Source organism: Lactuca sativa, chromosome 6 (assembly GCF_002870075.4).
Source record: "Lactuca sativa cultivar Salinas chromosome 6, Lsat_Salinas_v11, whole genome shotgun sequence".
NCBI classification, from domain to species: Eukaryota; Viridiplantae; Streptophyta; class Magnoliopsida; order Asterales; family Asteraceae; genus Lactuca; species Lactuca sativa.
Window position 1 is genome coordinate 175,108,884 of NC_056628.2, and position 14,982 is coordinate 175,123,865.

Below are 14,982 nucleotides of genomic sequence, written 5' to 3' on the forward strand. Positions count from 1 at the left end.
TTAGGGTTCTGTTAGCCATCGCTTCATTTCATGATTATGAAATATGGCAAATGGATGTCAACACCGCCTTCCTTAATGGAAGCTTGGCTGAAGATGTTTTCATGTGTCAGCCAGAGGGTTTTTTCAGTACAAAATACCCTAATAGAGTGTGTAAGCTCGAGAAATCCTTTTATGGATTAAAATAGGCACCTCACAGATGGAATCTTTGCTTCGATGAGAAAGTCAAAGAGTTTGGCTTTTCGAGGAGTGAAGATGAATCTTGAGTCTATGTCAAGGCTAGTGGGAGTATATTTATCTTTTTGGTACTTTATGTGGATGGCATACTACTCATAGGAAATGACATCCCAACCCTGCAGGAAGTGAAGTACTGGCTTGGGAAGTGTTTCTCTATGAAAGACCTAGGAGAAGCTACCTATATTCTAGGGATAAGGATTCTAAGAGACCGGAGTAAAAGACTAATTGGATTTAGTCAGAGTAGCTACTTCGATAAGGTGCTGAAGAGGTTCATCATGCAGGACTCCAAGAAAGGAGAGTTATCCATTCAGAGTAACGCCAGGCTGAGTAAAACTCAAAGCCCAAGTACTGAGGTTGAGATAGCAAAAATGAGTCGAGTACCTTATGCTTCTGCAGTAAGCTCGATCATGTATATTATGACCTGCACTCGTCCTGATGTGGCCTTTTCCTTGACCATGGTCAGCAGATATTAGGGGAACCCTGGCAAGGCTCACTGGACTGTGGTAAAGATTATCCTCAAGTACCTGCGGAGGACTAAGGACTGGGTCCTTACCCTTGGTGGGAGTGATGACTTGAGAGTTGTAGGGTATAGTGATGCTAGCTTTCAGATTGATAGGGATAATTTCTGCTCTTAGTCAGGCTGGGACTTTATCTTAAACAGAGGAGCAATCACTTGGAAGAGTTCCAAGCAGGAAACAGTGGCTTATTTAACTTGAAAATCAGAGTATATAGCAGCAAGTGAGGCAGAAAAGGAGGCGATATTGCTGAACAACTTCATTGGAGACCTTGGAGTTGTACCAGCTATAAAGGAGCCAATGGAAATTTTCTATGATAGTGAAAGTGTAGTTGCCTTAGGCAAGGAACCAAAGGATCACCGGAGATCCAGACACATCGACCGAAAATACCATTTCATCAGACATAAAATAGAAGAAGGACACCTCGTGGCAAAGAGGGTTTCATCGGATGAGAACCCAGCAAATCCCCTCACGAAGGGACTGAGTTGGGTTAAGCATCTCCATCATGCTTGGAGCATAGGGTTGAAGGATGATATTAGTTTTAGTAGTTAGATAATTTTGAAATTTGTAAAGTGTAATTGACATTTGATGATGAATAAAAGTTGTGTTTATTTTTGAGTAAAGTGTTGCTATCTTTTGTCAATCTTTTACTATATTTATTTTGCATGTTTTGACTTCTAGAATAATTATGTTTGGTATATCATATTATTTGAATCCTCCATAGTCGTTCATATGTTGCAAGTAGGTATGAATCAAGATTGTCATGAGTTGGTTACAGAGGTCTAAGTTGTTGTACATGGCTACAACGCTCATGATTGCTCATAAGTTCTGAGCATTGGATTCAACCCACGCTCACTGGTATCACTTCATGGAATTTATCTCGAGTGATTGTGAGACGGTAACATCATATAATTCTTCAAACCTAGATATATGACTTGTTGCCTATAACTTGGTTAATCATTGATTGTACGAAACCACATTGGTAACTCGATGTTATAAGACGTACTTTTGTGTGTGATTCAACAAGTAGTAGAATAAGCATATGAGTTGAAGTTTATATGTTCCTTCTTGGATTAGAAGCGATATCTGGGCCCCTCGATGATTTTGTTATGACCTGTGTACCGGGCCCGGTCAGAACTAAGTTGATGTGTTCAATTAAGTTCTTTGTCAAACAAATCGGAAATCGAGAAACAAACTACTGGACAATAAGTAAGACATTGTTCCATGTATTTGTCCGGCTGATATCTAGAATAGAGGATTATATGATCACTTATCTTAAATGGCGTATCATCATCTTCTCAGTTCCGAGAGACCTTGAAAGAGCTACGATTGCTGATCGGTTCCTGAAGTTATACTTGCAGTTATAGTTATTAGACTTATCCAAGTGGGAGACTGTTGGATAAGGTGTCTAAGTCCATAACTATTTCTTGTATGTACTTGACTCGACCCGGCATGGTCCATTTGGGTTGCATGGCATCATCCATTTGGTTAGACTAATTGAGAGAAATAACACTTGTGGTTTATTAATATATTATAAGTTCTATCATATTAATGGTATTATTTAATTAGTATTGATCAAGAATTAATTTAGAATTAATTAAGCGATCATAAGATGACTAATTAAATATATAGGTTGATTATGTAAATCATCCATAACTTGTATAGTGTGCTAATGCTCCATGGATTATCAAGTTGGGTTAAAACCCATAGGATGCTCCATGGGAGTTACAAAACCCATGGGTCATAGAAATGAAGAGTCGTGTCACATTAGGGTTTACATGGTGTAACCCTAGATGTGACACACTATAAAAGGAACATGATATCATCCATAGTCGGCCACTAGAAGCATAAGAAAGGGCAAGCCGATTTTTACAAGTATTATACATTCTCTCAAAGTTACTCCAAAGCATTTGGTGTTGTGTGAAGCATTTGAGGCATCACACTTGGGGTGCTAGGCTCTCAAGGTTTTCAAGGAATCAAATCAACTACAAGGTATATAATTCTAGCCATCTTTTATGTTAAAAGTTCCCCATGTATGCTAGATAGGATTAGGAACCTTGGAAATCATATTTTGCATGTATTTTAGACAAACATAGATCCAAGGTTTCTAGGGTTGCATGTCCACTTAGGCGTGTTAGAATGCTCATAACCCAGCACTAATTGCGTGTCAAAATCCCTCAAATTATGGCTCTGATACCAAATTGTAAAATCCCAAAAGTACTAACAAAAATTTTTGATTTTCAAAGCACCAAAACGATATAACCGTATTTTTTCAAAACCGAATAATGTATCAAATATTCCTAAACATCAGAGTAAATCAAGTAGATAGTGTGGAATAAACTCCAAGGAATGTTGTATGATTAGGTCGGGCCCTTGCATTTGGAACCAGAAGTACCTGAAACATCTAAACAACACATTTGTAAGCATAAATCTTAGTGGGATTCCAAAAAAATACAACATGCCATACATAGATAACATAACATGTCTATTTCAGCCCTAAATGGTTACTATGGACCAAATCATAGTCTTACTTCCTACCTGGGGGCAAAACTTGCTCTTTACATTTACAAGCGCCAGGGGCCGAATCTTGGTCTTCCATACAACCTCCAAGGGCCAAAACCCCGGTCTTTCATACAAATTCCAGGGGCCAAACCCTAGTGTTCCATGCAAAAATCACAAAGATTACTAGTATCCTAAGTGTATAGTAAAAATATTCACCATGCAAATGTAGTCGGCAACAAAATAGCTCACACAGTCAAGGTAACACTTAGTCTACCTACTAAAAGTATCCATTTGACTTAAGCTCAAACCATGTCAAAAGTCAACGCGAGATCAATGGTCAAAGTTAACTCTAAATGGCTTCCACGTCATGGATACCTTAGTTCATCCCAATCAACATCCATTAGAATATTGTTGCTAGCTTGCCACCACATCGTGTCATTTTCCAGACAAAATGGTCGTGACCCAAACCAGACTCCACGCCATGGCAGGCAAATCACCATGTCGTGGAAAATGTAAAAAGATAGCATAATAGATTCAACTCTAAAGCCCCTAAGCCACCAAATCCAACCTTCCAAAATGCTACTTGGGAACTTGAGGGTCAAGAAAAATACCAAATTTTTGGACATGCATGACCTATGCGTGTCCCTTACACAGCTAGGTGAAAAAATGAGTTAATGACCCAAAACTTCATGCATGACTCCAAAATCTCAACCAACTTCTAAATCCATAATATATTGAGCTTAAGGGAACTAGATAAGTCATAAAGTTGTAGACTTTATCTCATCCCGTCATTTCAAATTTTATTTATTGTCCAAAACTTTCTCAAAAGACTAGATCTATAAGAAAGAAATTGTCGATTTGGAAACTTGAGGACTTACAAATGGTCCAGAGAGTAATTCCAAGGATGAGGAGAAGTGACTTGTTGTATCCTTGCACCAACACCTTCTTCTTCTTCCTTCACAATACTCCAAAGACACTAAAAGGAGATTCAATGTTGCAATGCGGCTAGGGTTTGGGGCGAGGGTCAATTTTTAGAGGATGGAGGGTACCAAATAAGGCAGTCCTAGGAGTCAGTGCCCTTAAATAGAGTAGAAACATGGTGATGTAGGTTTACACCAAAATGGTCGTTATACCTAAGAAAATAGGCTGCTACATCGTGCCACTATGCAACTCCACATTCTAGATCATACGATCGCCAGGTCGTGGGGCAATAGTTACCAGGCTGTGGCCCACCTAAAACCTGCATAATTAATATGTAAATAATTAACTAGGGAAAGGCAATAACTAGAAATGGATGTTACACATTTGTGCAACAATAAAAGCATGAAAAATACAAGTGTCAATCAACAACTAAATTGCGCGCACACATAATCAAGAAAAGGGGAAAAGAAGTAAAGGACAAACTTGGTCCTTGAACATACAAAGCTAGAATAGTCCCCATACGGATCAAATGTGGCTCATGCCCACTTTCCCTAACACAGCTCCAAGAAATTGTTTCATCGAAATACCCATCATAGAGATTTTGGATATGTCTTGGCCAAGATTGGTGGTCCTGTGAGGCCTTTGGTCCTCAATAGTGCTAGGATAATGAAAAATGTTTGGATAACCAAATTATGAAGCATCCATCCTGATAAACTCATACTTCCATATTTTGATTGATTCGGGAGAACCTCTATAAGGCTTCTACCCAAGTGAAAACAAATATAACCAAGCACCAATACTACATATAGGAAATAAGGATTGAAAAAATCCACCATCGGTATAACGAGAGAAGCGTGACACAAAAACACAAAACATATTATTTTGGATATCGAATTTGGCTTTAGTTGGCATGTATGGATCTTATAAGCATCGATAACTTGACCAAAGAATATAGAAGTAGGAACCCTCAAATCCTCTTCAAAATAATAAAGATAAAATACTATCTTGCCTGGAGTTGTTTGGTCAATCGTGGCACCTGCACCAGGAATCGTAGCACTATCTTCTTCAATAAGATGATACTTTTGAGAAACACGAACTAGCCGTTTACCAGAAACTATAGAAAGCAAAACAGGCATGTCAAATCGTGACATTGTATCAGAATAAACATAGTAACATGGAGAATATAGAAATAAAAAACTAATGGGATAGATATTAATAAGGGCAAAGAGGCGGGAGTTCATATTCCTGGTACATCAACTATCGCAATGGTTACGCGAGTGCAAAGGTGCGTATAACCTACGACAGACGATTCATTTCCCGGATTAACTAAAGGCCATTTAAAACCCAATTATCAAAACATGTTAAGTACCAGACTATAACAATTGGGTTTGGAGCTTAATGGTGTATGTGGTTAGCCTATATATAAGAGTTACACGCCAACATTAAGGAAGGCTCTACCAACGCGGTAAGCTCATTACTAACCAAGTCGGTTTCTTTCAGCAGTCTAGCTCAGCTGCGTAATGGCCAATGCGATAGCTTATATCGATAAGTTATTCAACCAAGTACATGTGCCATATCCAAGGAAACATAGAAAATGCATTAATGTTATGTTAGAGGTTACTACGCTTGCAACCTCCGGACAACACTATCATTTGGCTAGTAGCAAGAACCATGATTCTCTCGTCCGCGTATAAATTGCTTGACAAACATGGATAAGGCCATAACAGTATAGCTAGAAATTAAGCAATATAAATATCTGATATCTAACGTAGGCATCATAGAGAAATATGTGTGACCATCTCTTGCTAGTTCTTCCTAACCTGGTGTTTATTTATTTTGTAATGTAACTTCCTTTGCAGCATTGCCAGACGGACTATCTGTTGCATTTACCCTCAGTACAAAGAGCTACGTAGCATCAATTAACACCAAATTTTTCTATAAACTAGGATTGAAACATTACACGTATAATCACGATGTGAACCAAGAATGAAGCACTACAAAAATTAAATACATTGGATGTTTTCATTTTAGAACAATTGTTAACCTACCACACTGTCAAGCTCTAAAAAATAACAACGTCACTATTCAAATATCCAAACAAATAAGATCCAACAACTAATGGTGAACTCTGTAAACAATAATCTTGAATATTAAAATTCATAAAAACTTGAAAGACGATATCAATGCCTGATAACAAAGTTTTAGAAAAATTACTTGGAAGTGATGTTAAAGGAAAAAATTGGGGATATGTAGTTCTTAAAGGAAGTCGATTTCTTGCAGTATGCAGTTGAGAAGAAACATTGGAGGCTTAGTTAGTTCCAAACCATATAGAAATTATGATGCAGCATCCGTATGACAAATGTGATCGAACCTAATTATGTGAATTGAACCTTCTTTTTTTCTTGGGAATTCCGATTTATGCAAAATCGTTTTTTTTTCCTATGAATCCCGATTTTTTCAAATTGCTTTTCTCTTTGAACTCTCATTTCTTTCAAATCGTTTTTGGAGGCTCAAAGTCGTATCACAAAAAAGACGATGATGCCATGATGGAAGTGGAAGCAGTCAAAAATTAAGGAGGATAAGGAAATAATCACGTAGTTGTTTGATTTTAAAGAATTTTTTGAAAGAAAATCAAACTCGACACAATTTTAATTTTTTGGTATTTATACTTATATATAATATAAGGTGTTTTCATTAGATGTATGAGTTTGATTAATTATAGAATGGTAAGACACAAACATATGATATTTATATTTGAATTTGTAAGACGGAGTACCATTAAATAGTGGGTAGGTTGGAGCCTAACTAGATTTGTCACTATTTACTCTATCTTCATTAATGGTTATGCCTAATAACATGATATTGCCATCCATCTAAATTGTGTATATTTCAACAATGGAACCCACTTCCACATTTTATTTAAAACAAAACACGACATTAGATTACTTTGTGGAAAAATTAAAATATTTTTTAATTCAATTCGAAATAGTTTAGTAAGTATAAAAGGGTAAATGTCACCCTTATACGTTCCCATTAACTTGTTGCTACCGTAAACTTGTAGGCAATGGAGGATCCAACATGTAAAAATTATGGAGACACCCTAATTTAGATTTTATTTTTCAAAGGTATGACTTTATATATATATATATATATATATATATATATATATATATATATATATATATATATATATATATATATATATATATATATATATATATATATATATATATATATATATATATATATATATATATATATATATATATAGAGAGAGAGAGAGAGAGAGAGAGAGAGAGGTTAGTTATTGTGTTCTAACTATCTATTTTGTGCATCTATAATTGATTATCGACCAATCATTTTAGTTATTTTAAAAAAATAATTAATTCATATTAAATGTTGAAGATATGATGAGTATTAATTAAATCTTCAGAATTTAATATGCATTAATTAGTTTTTAAAAATAATTAAAATGATTGTTTCAGAATCAATCATACATATATACACAATAGATAGTAGAAAAATTTTGAACCTAGCTTTTATATATATATATATATATATATATATATATATATATATATATATAGAGAGAGAGAGAGAGAGAGAGAGGGTTAAGATCAAATACGAAGGAAAATTTTGGTAAAAATGTAAGAACTTTTTTCTACATATTATTTTAGTGAAAAAATAAAATGACTCAATAAATAATTCATAAGTAAGATGATTCACCAGAAAAAATTAAAAAAAAAAATGTCTTTATGATTCATTTTTATGTAAATTAAGAAAATATATACTTTATATGACAATTTTAGTAAATAACAACAAAATCATTGAATAAACGAATCATCGAAATGTTTTTTTGTCAATCATGTTATTTTTTATTTAATTAGTTACTTTGTACTTCATTATATTTATAATGGAAGGTTGCGTCCAATCCTACCCATTCGGCTAACGACCCTCCACTAGTCAAGAGTGCAGTTGGTAAGAATGAATACCCAATGGCGGTCATTTTACAGTCCGCTTCCTTAAACACCCCTTATAGACCAACTTGTTGAATAAGGCATACTAACGGTAAGACTGACTCTTTAGTTATACATATATATATATATATATATATATATATATATATATATATATATATATATATATATATATAAAATATATTAGACTTTTAATTTTATATAGTATAAGAGTGTATTTTAGACTTTTAAAATATTAGGTGGCTTAATTTAATAAATTATACCTTTTAATTTAATCAAATATAAACCATATCAATATGGATTTATTAACTCTGTTTTAATTATACACTTAATTAATTTAATAAAACCATGAGGGTGTAATTTGAACTTTTCGAAAAACTAGGGTTTTAGAATTTAAAATTTTCAAAATTAAACCTTTAATCAAAAAATTTAAATTCAAAAACTTGAGGACAAGTTTTGAAACTTTTCAAAACATCTAGATCAAATTACAAATAATTCAATTAATCAAATAATTGGGTGATTATTTAAATATGACATAATTCAATTTCTTGCAAAATTATCGATAAAATAATTCAAATAAATCAAGTTTATCACATAAGACAATGATTATCTAATTAATTTGACAATAATCTTCTATTTTGATAAGGATAATCATTCCAAATTAATAAAAATCGGATTTTATCAATAAAAAACGTTTATGGTAATTATCCACAGCCAAAACAGGTCAAAATCCCGTAAAAACAGCAATCAGACCTACATACTCGTCGAGTTAGAGATGGACTCATCAAGTTCCCAGTAAACTCGGTGAGTTCAGGCTCTAGAATGTAGTTTTTCGCGATTTTCATCTTGAAAAATTATGTAAAACATCAAATACAACAACACAAACAGCCTAGGCTCTGATACCACTGATGGGTTTTGAGCACTACATCAATCCTATGGTGTACATGCAAACCATAAAGCTTTGGATCTAGTTTGCTTAATATAATTATCCAAAGCTCATAAACCCTAATTCTAGCATACAATAATCGAAATTTACAAACGAATAGAGTTTAGATCTTACCTTGATGTTTATGTAGCAATAACAATCTTAATTCCTCTTGATCTTGACTTTTGAAAGCCTAGTTCCTCAATTGTTGCACCTCTAATGGAGTCACAAACACTATGAGCAACAAGATGGCTTAAGAGAAGGAGGAGGAGCACCAAAAATGTCCAAGAACCCTTAGGGATTACTTCACCACATTTTTGGGGCCTTAGGGGTTCCTTATATAGGTAAGCTATTAGGGTTTTCAACTAGGAAACCCAAATTCGACTGCTTAGGCCCTAAGCAGCCCATAGACTCCCACCTTAGAGGCCTTAGATGAATTCTTATGGGTTTCCCCATAGATTTCGTCCACTCGAACTTCTATGGAGTCCATTAGCCCATTTATGCAACTATCTTACAATTACACAATCAGTCCCCTTTATTTAATTAATCTTTTTTAGCCACAAAATTAATTCTTATTAATTCTTGACAAATATTAATTAAACAATATGATTTCTCTTTTAATATATTATTCATATAATATATTAATAAACCATAATTAATCCTCTTTCTCCTTAGTTATCCTTTCAGTTATTATGGTGAAGGCAACTCAAATGGACCACGCTCACAATCGGGTCAAGTACTTACCAAAATAGTTATGCGCTTAGATACCTAATCCAACAATAAAGTAAAAAAATAGATATCTCAAAGTATTGTTTTATGTATTTTTTTTTTTTTTGGGTATTTAAGGGTTTTTTGAGATTTTGTATTGATCTCACACACACACACACACACACACACACACACACACACACACACACATATATATATATATATATATATATATATATATATATATATATATATATATATATATATATATATATATATGGGAGACGAATACAAAATCTCAAAAAACCCTTAATTACAAAAAAAAACTAATAAAAATACATAAAATAATACTTTGAGATATCTATTTTTTTTACTTTATTGTTGGATTAGGTGTCTAAGCCCATAACTATTTTGGTAAGTAGTTGACCCGATTATGAGCATTGTCTTTTGGGTTGCCTTCACCATAGCAACTGTTAGGATGAACAAAGGAGAAAGAGGATTAGTTATGATTTATTAATATATTATATAAATAATATATTAAAAGAGAAATTATATTGTTTAATTAATATTAGTCAAGAATTAATAAGAATTAATTTTGTGGCTAAAAGAGTTTAATTAAATAAAGCGGACTAATTGTGTAATTATAAGATAGTTTCATGAATGGGCTAATGGACTCCATAGAAGTTGGAATGGACGAAATCTATGGGGAATCCCATAAGAATTCGTCCAATGCCTCTAAGGAGGGAGTCCATGGGCTGCTTAGGGCCTAAGCAGTCAAATTTGGGTTTCCTAGTTGAAAACCCTAATAGCCTTTACCTATATAACGAACCCCTAAGGCCCTAAAAATGTGGTGAAGTAATACCTAAAGGTTCCTTGACATTTTGGTGCTCCTCCTCCTTCTCTTAAGTCATGTTGTTGCTCATGGTGTTTGTGACTCCATTAGAGGTGCAACATTTGAGGCACTAGGCTTTCAAAAGTCAAGATCAAGAGGAATTGAGATTGTTATTGCTACATAACAATCAAGGTAAGATCTAAACTCTATTCGTTTGTTAATTTCGGTTATTGTATGCTAGAATTAGGGTTTATGAGCTTTGGACGATCATTGCATGTATATTAGACAAACTAGATCCAAAGCTTTAGGGTTTGCATGTACACCATAAGATTGATGTAGTGCTCAAAACCCATCAGTGGTATCAGAGCCTAGGCTGTTTGTGTTGTTGTATTTGATGTTTTACATAATTTTTCAAGATGAAAATCGCGAAAAACTACATTCTAGAGCCTGAACTCGCCGAGTTTACTGGGAACTTGATGAGTCCATCTCTGACTCGACGAGTATGTAGGTCTGATTGCTGTTTTTACGGGATTCTGACCTGTTTTGGCTGTGGATAATTACCATAAACGTTTTTTATTGATAAAATCCGATTTTTATTAATTTGGAATGATTATCCTTATCAAAATAGAAGATTATTGTCAAATTAATTAGATAATCATTGTCTTATGTGATAAACTTGATTTATTTGAATTATTTTATCGATAATCTTGCAAGAAATTGAATTATGTCATATTTAAATAATCACCCAATTATTTGATTAATTGAATTATTTGTAATTTGATCTAGATGTTTTGAAAAGTTTCAAAACTTGTCCTCAAGTTTTTGAATTTAAATTTTTTGATTAAAGGTTTAATTTTGAAAATTTTAAATTCTAAAACCCTAGTTTTTCGAAAAGTTCAAATTACACCCTCATGGTTTTATTAAATTAATTAAGTGTATAATTAAAACAGAGTTAATAAATCCATATTGATATGGTTTATATTTGATTAAATTAAAAGGTATAATTTATTAAATTAAGCCACCTAATATTTTAAAAGTGTAAAATACACTCTTATACTATATAAAATTAAAAGTCTAATATATTATATATGTATAAGTAAAGAGTCAGTCTTATCGTTAGTAGGCCTCATTCACGAAGTTGTTCTATAAGGGTGTTTAAGGAATCGACATGTAAAATGACCGTCATTGGGTATCCATTCTTACCCACTGCACTCTTGACTTGTGGAGGGTCGTTAGCCAAACGGATAGGATAGGACTCAACCTTCCATTATAAGTATAATGAAGTATGAAGTAACTAAACACTTTTATAAATTCGTAAATCTTAGTTACTTTAGGAAAAATGTGGAGTTGGTGCTATTCCATGAAATTACACTTTGTACCCTTTCTATGACGTTAGTGGAGCGTGTGTGGTTAACCGACACACTAATTGGGCTCTAAACAAAGGGGAAAAGGGTGACTCGATGTTTGCCATAGATAAATGGAGCGTGTGTGGTTAATCGGCACGTCGATTAGGTGACTGTAACATTGGGGCCACCATGTATATTTGCATGGTTATCCACAACTTGTTTGTGATCCTCAGCATCCCGGTCACAAATGAAGGGCACACTCGAGATTTAAACATGTCATTGAAAAGTTCAATGAATCGCAAAAGATCTAGGAGTTTCAATTCATTTAAAACTTGATTTTCATTTTTCGTTTTTCATGGTGGAAATTGGTAAATCGTCATTTACCTACATTCAAATATTCTCCAATTTGGACTACGACATCCCTCTTCCATGTTGTAGAATATTGTGTTGGGTCCTAGCTTTAATATCTCATTTGGGTGTTTTATTAAGGACTCAATCAACTAACTTGAATTTTCTCACGTTTTGTAGATGTCAAAGTCTAACAACTATGGTCTTCCTGAATCTGTTGGAAAAAGTTTTCCACTTGAAGATGATGTTCCAGGAGTGGATTGTGGAAATGAAATCATTCTTCACTTCCTCCACTTCCTCCAATAATTCTCCATGACCCATGTGTTTGAAGACTTGAAAAATTCAAGGTCGCTAAAGCCCTGTTGGTGAAAAGACACGAAGATGGAAAGTCGGTATACGCTCATGTCTTGGATATGAAGTTGCATATTGATAGATTGGGAATCTTGGGCGTTGATGTCTCGGAGAAGTTGGGTGTTGACTTGGTTCTTCACTCACTTCCCGATTCATATGGTAAGTTCGTTAGAGACTACTATATGATGGAACACGACGTAACCATCATTGATCTAACTTATTTGCTTATTGTATAACGACATGAATTTTTCAAAAAAAAAAATTCAATTTAAAACTCATAAACAAATGTCTCATCATTAATTCTTAATAACAACCAAACAAGTTTTCAACACAATTATTCAAATCCAGTATCCACAATCATAGCTCAACATCAAGAGTGTGTGTACAATCACGTCGGTGCCTTCCCGCGATCCTCGGAAGTACCTGAAACACATAACACATAACACGGTAAGCACGAATGCTTAATGAGTTCCCCAAAATACCACATACAATAATTCGCCACTCGAGGCTATAATCTATACGACCCTCTGGTCAATGTGTCTCAGCGGGACCCTCCAGTCCCGTAGCTCATTGGACCCTCTAGTTCGGTCTAGCTCGTTGGACCCTCCATTCCGGTCAGGTTGAGAACCCACTGGCCTCGTAAATTGTTGGACCCTACGGTCCGGTCAAAATAGTACATAACATAAATAATCACAAAAAACATAATCTCAAGAAAACACATATGACCTTCCGGTCAACACATAGTTACCACCCTAGGTAATATATAGTGAGAAGACTCACCTCGGGTAACTCGAATGATCTCGAACTCGAAACAATGATCTGGCCTCCGCCTAATCACATATAGAAAATATCTCTACTTAATAAAGGCTCTCAAAGGCTAGACTAATCCCTTCTTATTCTCTCTCAGAAGGGTAAAAGACCATTATACCCCTTCAATGGTCCAAAAGTCCATTTGTTGAATAAACCCTAAAATTCAACAAAAGTCAACCCTAAAGAGTACGCGGCGTGTACTAGATCCTTACGTTGGGCGTACTTGACCACTACGCTGATATCAGGCTGTTCCAACCCTACGCCCTGTGTACTGGGATTTACACTCAGCGTGCGTCCCAATTTCACTATTATCTCACTTATGGTCTTAATCAATTAAGACCTTGGCTCAAAATACAGATCTAGACCCTTTACAGCCTCATAATCCATAAAGTCAAAGACTTTACGCCTTTGCATGGCTATAAAGGTCATCATCATCCATAACACACCACTTCCTTCAATAAAGAGCTCATACCTCATGCATGGCTTACTCCTAGCGTCCGAGACTGGATTTTTATGGATCTATAACACTTTATACACTGAATATGGATAGATCAAGGTCTATAGAGCTCCTTTACTCATAAAGTCTCCACCTTTGGGAAAAAAACCCTAGAAATGGTCCATGATGTACAAATCAAAGAGATTGAGAAAGCTCAAAGCTTGTTACCCCCAAATGATTCTCCAACCTCAGAAAGATCATATCCAAAGTTTGCCCTCCAGCTCTAGCTCCTTCAACGCCACCTCCTTCTATTCAAAAGCACACAAGAACACTTTCAAGCTCAACCACACTCACACTAGCTCTAGAACGAGGGTTAGGGCACACTTAGGGTTTTGTTCTCTAGAAATGATGGCTAAAAGTGAGGCCATAATGTTCCTTATATGGGGCTCACCCCCACAATTAAGGTTTCATTCTCAACCTAGTACGACCAGCATACTAGGTAGACTCTGCGTCAAGAATACATTCATGATTACGCGTAGCGTACTCTCCCTTACGCCCAGCGTACTTAGAAGCCAAACATTTATTTCAAGGACTAAATTTGACAACTTGAGGAAAGAAAAGGCTCAAAGAGATATACTTGAATTCTTGGATGTTACAAATCTCCCCCACTAGAATCAGACTTCAACCTCGAAGTCTTGCTTCGCAAGTATCTTGGGTTACTACTCCCGCATCTCCGACTTCGGTTCCCAAGTCAAATCGGACCCTTTCTGATGTTGCCACTAGACCTGAACTAGGGGCACTTCCTTGTTCCTCAAAACCTTCACCTTCCGATCTAGGATCGCGATCGGCCTCTCGATGTAATTCAGGCTCGCATCCACTTAAATGTCCTCTAATGGCATTACTGCCGTCTCATCAGCCACACACTTCCGCAACTGGGACACGTGGAAAGTGCAATCGATCTGGCTCAACTTCTCAGGTAGCTCCAGCTAATATGCTACCTTGCCTACCTTGGTAATCACCCTGAAAGGTCGAATATATCAAGGCGCCAACTTGCCCCGCTTCCTAAACCGGATCACT